Below are 10,230 nucleotides of genomic sequence, written 5' to 3' on the forward strand. Positions count from 1 at the left end.
GATTGTCCCCTTTGCTGTGTTTTTCCTGTAGCTAGTCTGTGGTGGTGACATTTGAGGATGGCTGCATGGTTGTGTTCTCTCCTCCGAAGGATCTTCTCTGTTCTCAACTGCAGTAGCAGCAAGAAGTGCCATCGCCCCTAAGCTGATCAGTGTATGTTCCTCCCATCTGCCGATTTCATGCCAGTTCTGTTTTCAGTTAGTTTGAATTCTCCAAATTCCCCGTGATCTATATTTCATTAACTTTTCAGTGCCTTAGACACGGAAAATAACAACTTGGATTTTTAAAAGGCCACTTTCAAGGTATGTGTCCATAAGTTTTATGATCATTTCTTTTTCTCGGCCCAGTTTATAATAACCTCCTGGAGACTTGAAAATGAATTCCTTATCAGAGTCTCTTTCCCACTGCCCCCTATATACTTGGTCATTACAGAGTGGCTTCTGAAGACACTTGTCTCATGTCATTGTTATTGTGGCCTCAATATTATTTTTGTTACAGTTGTGTCAAGAGGCCCCACTGTACTAGGGGCTGCATGTATACATAGGCCAAGATAATCCCTTCCGCCCTGCAATCGAAATAGACAAGACAGAGAAAGATGTACCAAGCAAGCAGAAGCTGGGGAAATAAGGCACAGAGAAATCAAATGAGTTAGCCAAGGTCACAGTGAAAGTCTGTGGCAGAGGAAGGAAGTGGACCCAAGTCTCCTGAGTCATAATCCAGTGCTTTAATCACAAAACACAGCCTTCCTCCTGAGACCCACCCTTCTTTCTTCAGGATGGCAGAGCTCTTGGGTACAAGAAAGCAGGCTAGACTGGAGAGACGGTCCAACTCTTGGAGAGCTTCTTCTTGTTTCCCATGGCCGGAACCAATGGAGCGAACCTCACACAAGCGGGCTAGACCAATTAGATAAAATCCACAGAACATCACATTCTGAGGAAAGATGGGCTGTTTTAAGAGGACGGCTGGGCCTGAATTAGGACTCAGGAGTCTTGGCTTCACTTCCTGCCTTATTTAGCATGAAATGCATCCCTATGCACTGAGCCAATGCAGATGCACGATTTTGAGAGTTTAGGTGATGCCTAGGGCCTTGTGTTGGCCCCCACTATAGGGAGGCAGGAAAGAAAAAGAAAAGAAAAAGGACAGATACAGCAAACACCACAAGTTCCCTCACCACCCTCACAAAGACCTCCAAAATGGACCGTGCAAACAGAATTATCAGCAGAGCGGAGTGTCAGCCCTGCTAGGCATGAGTGGGACTCCTCAGATCACCCCAGAATACTCTGTGGTTTGAAATAGATGTGAAAGTTATCCCCAGTGTATAAAACCATCTCTGTATTTTGTGCCAGAGAGTGCAAGGGAATCTAGGGCAAGATGCCAGTTGTAATGATTCATTACACTCATTTGCACTACATTCATTTGGACTTACATCAATTGCTTCAGTGCCAGTTACAGCACTAGTGCAGGTATGGGGCAGCAGTCCTGCCAATTTGGAAGAGTAAAACATCTTCTCCTTCAGGTTTTATTTTAAAAAACGTTCATCTCTCTCTCTCTCGCTCCCCCCTCCCTCCACCCCCAAAATGTCAGTGTATCTTTTTCAGTGCCAAGAGGGAAAAAAAAAAAAAAACCTCTCTTTTGGTTGCACTGCCAGTTTTTCCTCCTTGCTTTTGCTAAGTTCAGTCCCTGTTTTTTTTTTAAAAACAAAAAAAACCGCAAAACAAACCACACACCCTGTGAAAAAGGAAAGCTTTGTTTTTTTAATTACTTCTGTCAAAATCTGGAGCTTGTGAAAACCCCTACCAAATACTCCAATAAATACAAACTGCCTTTCACATCATTCCAGAAAAGTGGGCACCGCTGACTTCAGTGCAGTCACGCCCGAGATGAATTTAGCCCACTGTGCATAGTCAGGCTACACATGGTATTTTGTGGGATGTACTGGAGCAATGGAAGAAGGAAGTCAAATAATGAAAGGAAGAGTTACGAATAATAGCTGGTGCTGAACAGGCTTCTATCTCTCCCATTTTTGCACCATTATTTAGATGGACATGGTCAGTTTACGTTTTGGGAACTGAGTAATGGAGAAAGGAATCCATCTTTTTTGTTGAGAGCCATTAAACAGCATGAGCTAGATTTCTTTTTTAAATGAATATGTTTTTTCTTTCCTCTGCAAAGGGTCTTTTCATCCAAAGAGTCTTTCTATCAAGGAACAAATTGATTGAGGCCTGCTTTTGCAATGGTGTCTCCTGTGCAAAATGGGCTTCAGGCAACACAGAGGGGGAGCATGCTTCCAAATTCATGTAAAAAAAAAAAAAAAAAAAAAAAAAAAAAAAAAAAAAAAAGAGAGAAAACCGATTATCGCAATCGCAGGCCCCAATCCTGCGATCAGATTGGTGTGGACAGCTCCTTGCTCCTATGCAGGGTCCCATTGACGTCAGTGGCGCACTCCGCAAATAAACATTCAGCGGCACAGATCTGACCGCAAGATTGGTGCATTAGATGTTACTGGTAGCTATTGTATGAACGATATTTTCCAGATCAGACAAATATGGTTTTCCACTTGATGGTGCCCCTTAAAAGTTGCAATAAGCCTGGCATTAAAACTGTAACCTTAAATGAGACCCTGTAGCAAATGGCCAAGATACTTAATGTTAGGTAACTAAAGTTGAAAATTTTGGCCAACTGACTTTTCACAGAGCAATGCTCCAGGATTGAGGTTATTTATTTGCATTGCAGTAGTTCCTTGAGGCCTCAGCCAGGGTCTCATTGTGCTACAGACTGTATACACAAAAGCTTACAGTCTAAAGTCTCCATCTTTCACCCTGGAACTGTTAAAAATTTATATATAAAATCATTAGAGTAACACTGACTGTTAATAAATCAGACTTTTTCTGCTGCACGGCATGACCTGGTGATTAGAGAACAGGATGGGGAGTCAGCCATCCAGGATTCCAATTCCAGCACTAACCTTTCCTGCCTCATCTTGAGACGGTCAGTTAACTTCTCTGTGCCTCAGTTTCTCAGTCTGTAAAATGGGGATTTACTACTTTTGCAAAGTAAAGTTCTTGGTGGAAAGTATCATTACTAATTCACAACACCAGTGGTCACAGATACAAGTTGAAGTAGTTGGGGAGTTTTCAGATTCGCCACAAGTTTCTAAAACTTTGTCCCAAGGCAAATAAGAGGTAAAGCCAATTAGTTGTCTTATTAAATATATTTTGCATTGTCTTTGGTAACAAAATGTTTCCATTATCTCTAAGACAGAAGCTTCTGTATCTACAGACCCCATTTAGAAGTCTGGCAAACTACTCTGGGCTCTAGAACCAAAATACAAAATGAAAGGCTCCACTTCCCAGGCAGCTTTCAAATATATGCTGTAGTCCAAAACCAGCTTAATATAAAAGACAATGAAGCGGGGAATTTCAGAGATCTAGACAGCTACATCCCATTAAAGTTAATGATATATAGGCATCCAAACCTCCTAGGCAGCTTTGAAAAAAAGATATGTAAGCCTGAACTTACTGGTTCACTCTTGTGAGAGAGAGACAGACAGACACTTAGTAAAAGAAGGTATTTCATTTACAGATTATCACTAAGAATCTCCCCCTGCCCTGCCCCTCTATACTTTGGGCACTATCTTTGAATTTTCATTACAGATAATCAGACCCACTAGGCACATATTATTTATTATTTATTTTTAAAGTTAAGTAATAATAATAATAATAATAATAATAAAAATCACATAAATGGAAAAAAAGAAAGTAGCAAATGTTCAGTGGTGTTGGAACAATTTGTATAGTTGGGGTGTTGAGAGCCACTGAACCAAATTGTAAACCCTGTATAGGATGGAAACCACTTCAAGCCAGGGGGTGCTGCCACACTCCAGCAGCCCTAGTTCCAGCACCCCTGAAATATTTTTGAGACGGTGACCCTTGTTGTTGCCTCCAAAATCACTATTGTGGATAAGTCACTTCTTTCTGACACTGACTGTAGAAAAAGAGAAAGTGATATGGCCCAGGAATCTCTCTCCATGGAGGAGTCTATGAAACGTGGCTCATATAGACTCAAGGGAAAAGTGTCCATAGCGACCATGTCTTGCTAGAAGTAACAGAAAATAAAGGAGAATGCCACACACTACAACAAAGTTTGAGCTGGAAAGTAGTGGGTGTTTTAGAAAAAAAAAGCATCTTTAGACAGTTAAGAAACATTTCATCTCCCAACAGAGCTGTAATGCTTCACTGTCCTTTCAAACCTCAGCTCACTTCTCTTTTTAAAAAGAAAGTGTTTTAACTCCCACCCACAGAACTGCAAGGGGAACTTCAACTTGTTTTTGCTTCTCAACAGCAAGTTTGTTCATGACACGTTTCACACACACCCCTCTTCAGACTCAATACAGGAGGGGATCACAACAGATCTGTCCATTTTACACAATCCTACATGGAGCAGTATTAAAAGAAAGCTACACGCACCAGCCCCCCTGCCTGCCAACACGAGGTAAAGAAGCAGCTGTCAGGTCAGCCTGCACAAGCCCAGCTGATAAGCCAAGCCTTCTATCCTAATGAAAGTGCTCACAGGATTCAAGTACAACACTCAACGATCACAGTTCATTGCACTCACCAGGCAGACCCAAGTCTTGTCCTGTCCCAGGGAAAGTGCCCTGTCTGGATCCAGCTGCTCCTGTCTCTCCTACAGTATCCCCATGCCTCTGGAGACCCAGCAGTGCCTAAGACGTGAGGATCATTAAACCCCCACCATCATCCCTTTCAGACTAATTGCCCCAGCTGCCCTTAAAGCTGCAGCAGCCTCTCTGCAGGCAGATTGACACTCCAACCATTCTTTATATTGCAATATCTGCGGCTAAAAATAGAACGGCTCTAAAGGGGGAGGCTGGGTGGGTTAGTTTCTAATTAGGCGGGTAAAATATCAGCTGTTTGGGGTCTTCTGCAAACAGGCTGGGTGCTGCAGAGCCGCCAACCCTTCCCCACTGGGGCCAGTCTCGTCCCGAGGGGCAAAGTTGCTCTTTAGATCTGATCAGAAAAAGCCATGAACCCTCCCTTTGAGAAATGGACTAGTCCGCCTAGTGTACTCCAATGAGTTGGCTTTAAGGTGGACTGAGGGGTGGGAAATTTGGCAGTGGGACCTTAAGGCGTTTCTGGAGTGTGAGACCATTTCATTAGTCATCCAGAATCCAGACAGAACTATTTACACACGGGCTTGTTCACTGGTTTTGTCAGATAAATGAAGCGAATGGATTTTGTTAGCCCTAAGAATTTTCTACCTCGTGCAGCACAAAAGAAATGATTATTTATTGAGCACAGTCTGAAACACCACTCTGAATTCACAGCAGGTGCTGTGATTGAACAGTGGCTGGTTCATCAGAACAAGATCTTGTAGAGTTAAGAATTTTTTTAAACTTAGCAAGTTGATCACAGACATTCAAGTTTTATTTAATATAGTGGGGCCCCTCCTGACAGGAGTGGCAGGGATATTAACCTTTCGGTAACCCTGACCTACCTATTTGTCTGGGGCTGAGAAACCAAATCAACCGGTTGTGTCATAGGGTGACCAGATATCCCGATTTTATAGGGACAGTCCCAATTTTGGGGTCTTTTTCTTATATAGGCTCCTTTTACCCCCCAAGCCCCTGTCCTGATTTTTCACACTTGCTGTCTGGTCACCCTATTGTGTCACATCCTCATTATACCCATAGTGCTGAATGCTGCCAACCTCAGCCAACTACTGTGTTCCCAGGAAGTGGAGATCCGGGTCCTGTAAAGCCCATCACACCCGAGTAGTCCTTTTCACTTGCCTGGTCCTATTAAAGATGCTGAGATTTGTTGCATCAGTGAAGATGACTTGTGTGAATAAGGGTTTGTAGGATCAGGCTTTGATACCGCCCTTAATACTGTAGTATCTTGGGCCACAGTCAGGGCTGGCTCCAGGCACCAGCTTACCAAGCAGGTGCTTGGGGCGGCCACTTCGGAGAGGGGCGGCAGGTCCAGCTGTTTGGCGGCAATTCGGCAGATGGTACCTCACTCCTGCTCGGAGTGAAGGACCTCCCGCTGAATTGCCACCGCAGATCGCGGCTTTTTGTTTGTTTGTTTTGGCTGCTTGGGGTGGCCAAAACCCTGGAGCCGGCCCTGGCCACAGTTCATCAAGATACTTAACCCTGCACCTAACTTTAAGTAGCTGAGTAGTGTCCTTGACTTGAGGTTAGATACTTAAGTATCTTGTTGAGTCAGGGCGTGTCACTGAGTTACAAGGGTTTGGTCTATGCCCTTAACCAGTCTCCTGGGAGTGACACTAAATAAATGGAGATATCCTATCTCCTAGAACTGGAAAGGACCCTGAAAGGTCATCGAGTCCAGCCCCCTGCCTTCACTAGCAGGACCAAGTACTGATTTTGCCCCAGATCGCTAAGTGGCTCCCTCAAGGATTAAACTCACAACCCTGGGTTTAGCAGGCTAATGCGCAAACCACTGAGCTATCCCTTCCCCCTAATATGCCATGCCCCAAGGACCCACAATTCCACAGGGGCAGGCTCATGGCCTCCAAGACTCTGAGACTGGACCTTTGGCACCAGCAAACCAGGTTTCTCTCCATGGCTCCTTGCCGCAAATCCAGCCAAGTCAGACTCCTGCGGGAGGCTGTTACTGTAGCTTTCAGGTTGCAGTGTTCTCTATACTTGCAGTGACACAGGCAGCCTTTTCCAAACAAGGTAACCGTTTATTAATCACCTGGCAGGCAGAATTGGGAAGTCCTTAGGTCAGCAAAGTGAGGCAGAAATCAAGCCACCGTCCACCCTGGCCAAGCCAGTGCTATTAAGCTGTGATGGACTCCTCTCTCCCCATCCCTAACCTCCTCTGTCTCCTACTCAGTTCCCAAGTACCACCTGCTGGGGTTTCCTGCTGGTTGGTGTTGATTGTTCAGTCTTTGGGGCTTTCTGGATCCTCTGTTGATTAGGGGTTGGTTTCAGCCAGTTCTGTAACAGCCCTATTCCTTCCAAGCAGAGAGCTAGGTGACACACAACCTCATGCCTACTGGGCGATTTCAGCAGGAGGGTTAAATCTTTTTTACAATGCAAGGTGCAGAGGGAAACTGAGGCATGCATAGGATTTATACAAATATTTCAGAAAATTCTCACTTTGTCACAGGGCCTGTCTGCCTTATGTTTTATTAAGCAGATATGTAATTCTTTGGTTCATACACAGAATTACTTAGGAAAATGAATGCTCCCAACTTGCCCGCCCCATACAGATTACTTGTGTGTATAACCCTAGAGAACCTACCCAAGATGGGGTTTCATTGTGCTATGTCTGCACATACACATAGCAACAGATAGCCCCTATCACAAAATGCTCACAATCTAGGCAGGCAAAGAGTTGGAGAAATGAAGTATTATCATTCTCATTTTACAGATGGGGAAAGATACAGTGAGATTAATTGACTTATCCAAAGTCACAAAGGAAGTCTGAGACAGAGCGAGGAGATGAACCCAGATCTCCAGAGTCCTAGTTCAGTGCTTTAACCACAAATCTTGCACCCAAATCTGAGCCCCAATCTTGCAAATCACATACACACAAATATAACCCATGCTGTCAAGGGTACTAAGTGAATATCTCAGAGCACACTGCAAACATCTAGCCCCACAAAGCCCCTGTGTGGTAAGGAAGTATTATTATCCCCAGTCAGATGGGGAAAATATGGTACAGAGTGAGTAAAGCCAACGTTTTCAAACTTGGGTGCCTAAATCCAGGCACCCAAATACATGTTTGGGCCCCTAAAATGGTCTGATGGTCAGAGTTGCTGAGTACTCACTGCTCCCATTGACCTCAGACATCTCTTTTCTTTGAAAACCAGGCCACTTTGATTTAGGCACCCCCATAAGGATTAGATGCCTACCCTTAGGCCACTCAAGTATGAAAGTGTTGGCTTAATTTGTCACACAACAAAGTCAAGAGGAGAACTTACATTTCCTGACTCCTGGGCTTTAGCTGTGATTGTTCCAATCAGGATATATGCCGCTCTTGTTTCACATCACCTACATAAAATAAAAAATAAATGTAAACGGGTAAAATGAGAAGTGATAATCCAACTTTCATCTAAATTCTGGCTGCTATCTTGGGCAGCAGCAGCAAACTATTCCTGGGACATATTAGCTAAACAATGGGATGTAAATTTCTCCTCGGGTTGAGGCCTTACATAATGTGATGTCTATTTCAGTGCACTTCAGTAGGTTGCAGAATCAGACTGTCACACTCAAATAAAGCTGAAGATGTTCTATTCAATGGAACCTACAAAGGACACTTTATCAGTGAAGAGATCCCCACTGCTGGTCTTCTCTATAGCTAGGTTATGTAGTGGAACACTGAATAGAGCTAGTCAAAACTTGGAAGAAACTTTCTTTTTTTAAAAAAAATGAATTTCAAAACTGGCAATTTTTGGATTAAATTTTCACGAAATGTTTTCTTTTTTCCAGCCTGCTCTAACACTGGATTTTGGTTTCCTGGCAGAATTTGACTTTTGATAAAAGTGGCTATAAACCCTCTGAATTGGCAAGGGCGAGGGGGCCAGCAGATTTTGTTTACCAATGGCGTACATTATTTGGACAGCATATTATTCCGCAGTTAGGACCATAACTATCTGTGGCCACATATAGATGCAGTCAGCACAGTCACCAGCAAGCTGCATATCTGTAGTATCAGTAAATTACTTGAAGTGTGAGCAGATGACTCAGGGCGGTTGGAAATGGTTTCCAGAATGCCCAACGGCTTGGTCAGCAGTTCACACCTAGCCTGTGACCTAAAGTCACATTTAGTCAGTGGTCTGTGTGAGTTGGTGGTCAAAGTCTAGTTCCTATGGAACTGGTGTCTGCATAACTGCTGGCAATCACAAGCAACCCTACACTCACAAAGTGGTGAGCATTTCATAAAGAAAACAGAATTCAGGTACGGAGGGATTGTATGAATCAAAGTTAAAAGAAAAACACTTTAAAACAACAAGAGAGCCAAACCCTGACATCCTCACTCCTATGCAAACCTCCATTTGACCTCATTGATTAATCAAGCATGAGCGACGTTCCATTGACTTTGTTCCGTTTGCTTTCGGCGGAAATATTTTCTAATTGTAGGTGAGATTCCTATTGCCTGAAGGGTGTTAGTTGCATGTTAAATTGGAATCATCTCGGCAGTGTGTGCACGCATGTGTGTGGGCGGACACACGCATTTGTGATTATCTCCAGAGGTATGTGGCGGAGCTAGGTGGGCTGCTTACATACAGTATGTGGTGTTCTCTTTCCATTAAGGGGTGGATTCTGGCTGCAAATAGCCTTATGGAGGGATACTCCCGAAAAGCATGGAACTGGCTCCCATGCCAGCCCCCCCCAGCATAGGGGAGGGTGAGGGAATGGCAGGGGTGGTGAAGGCATGTTGCTGTGTTATGCTCCACCAATCTTCCACTGGTGTACAGTCCCGTGAGGCCATGCAGAAGCAGCGATCTGTAACTGACCCCCTGATGCCCCCATCCCTACCCATACACACGCTGCCTTGTGCTGATGGGAGCTTTGCCACAGAGAGGAATCAAGCCCGATATTACTTACATGTGTTCTCTAACAAAGTCGGGAGAGTAGCACCAGGAAGCCAAGCCCAAAGACTGATCTGCTTTCCATGCGTGATTGGTGTTTTGTAAATAACCTTTTTAAATGGAGAGGGAAAAAAAAGCGAGAGAGAGAGACAGCGTGAGCTAGAGACACTCAAATCAACCACACTTGGAGCTCCTGACTGCTTGGGATCTGAACCAAGCCAGTGCGAGAGCTTTGCTGAAATTATAAACGTTACCACTGTGAAAATAGTTCAACTCTCAGCTAATAACGGTCCCTGGTTCATAGCCCCAAAGGACAATCATTGTTTAGATGGCATGGGAACTGTGCAGCCAGGCTATACAAATGACAGCTTAAACAGCCCACGACTTATCCTGATAAACTGGTGTTTAATGCCTCGCACTGAGTGCTGGTTAGTAATAGAGGACACCTAGTGGTATTGAGATGTAGCCGCATGTGGCGATGGAAGGTTACATGTGACTGCTAAAGAAATGGGCCAGGATTTGTTGATCATGATGGGGTCTGGGCTGATTGTAACATTTACAAGAGCTTTATGACAAGCTGATCAAGGAGGATCCTTTTAAGCAGATCAAGATGGAAAGAAGAAACAACCCATGTGACTGATTTGACTATTAAC

General features: G+C 44.1%; 1 protein-coding gene across 2 annotated transcripts in view; it reads right to left on the bottom strand.

The window, feature by feature from the left end:
- Positions 1-9,690, bottom strand: part of MRAS (muscle RAS oncogene homolog) — a 76,485-nt gene extending 66,795 nt beyond the window's left edge. The window contains exons 1-2 of one of the 2 annotated variants that reach the window (XM_054044484.1): positions 9,594-9,690; positions 7,967-8,036 (exon numbers count right to left, since the gene is read on the bottom strand). The gene's annotated coding sequence lies outside the window, so the exon portion shown is untranslated. Of the gene's footprint in view, positions 1-4,612; positions 4,827-7,966; positions 8,037-9,593 lie in introns of those variants that run through there. The other variant, XM_054044483.1, reaches the window with a different exon arrangement.
- Positions 9,691-10,230: the final 540 nt, after the last annotated feature.

Source organism: Malaclemys terrapin, chromosome 11 (genome assembly GCF_027887155.1).
Source record: "Malaclemys terrapin pileata isolate rMalTer1 chromosome 11, rMalTer1.hap1, whole genome shotgun sequence".
Taxonomy (NCBI): Eukaryota; Metazoa; Chordata; order Testudines; family Emydidae; genus Malaclemys; species Malaclemys terrapin.